The sequence below is a fragment of the Sinocyclocheilus grahami genome, unplaced genomic scaffold (assembly GCF_001515645.1).
Source record: "Sinocyclocheilus grahami isolate Dianchi unplaced genomic scaffold, SAMN03320097.WGS_v1.1 scaffold2050.1, whole genome shotgun sequence".
NCBI classification, from domain to species: Eukaryota; Metazoa; Chordata; class Actinopteri; order Cypriniformes; family Cyprinidae; genus Sinocyclocheilus; species Sinocyclocheilus grahami.
In genome coordinates, this window is record NW_015507229.1 from 114,008 (window position 1) to 114,378 (window position 371).

Consider the following 371-nt stretch of genomic DNA (forward strand, 5'->3'; position numbering starts at 1 on the left):
TCTGATTACCAAATGGAGCCTGTGATCTCTTTACAAATGTCACTGAATGCACTGAAACACTACACATGTGCTAAACTTGGCATAAATACAAGCCCTGATTATCTCTAAAACACTTCACATCATCATTCATCATTCTGTCATATTAGTTAACCGGCCATATGACACCCATCCATCATGAGTTGATGTGGCTTAATTATTGTTTTCCATGGCAAAGGCTATGCAGTCTGTTCCCACTTAAATTAGTGTTGTTTAGGAGTGAATTTTTGTTATATTAATAATACTTTAATTTTGGCAGAACTTTCACCATTTACACTATATACAGAGTTTCAGTAAAGGGATGATCGTAAAGGGATAGTTCACCCAAAAAAAAA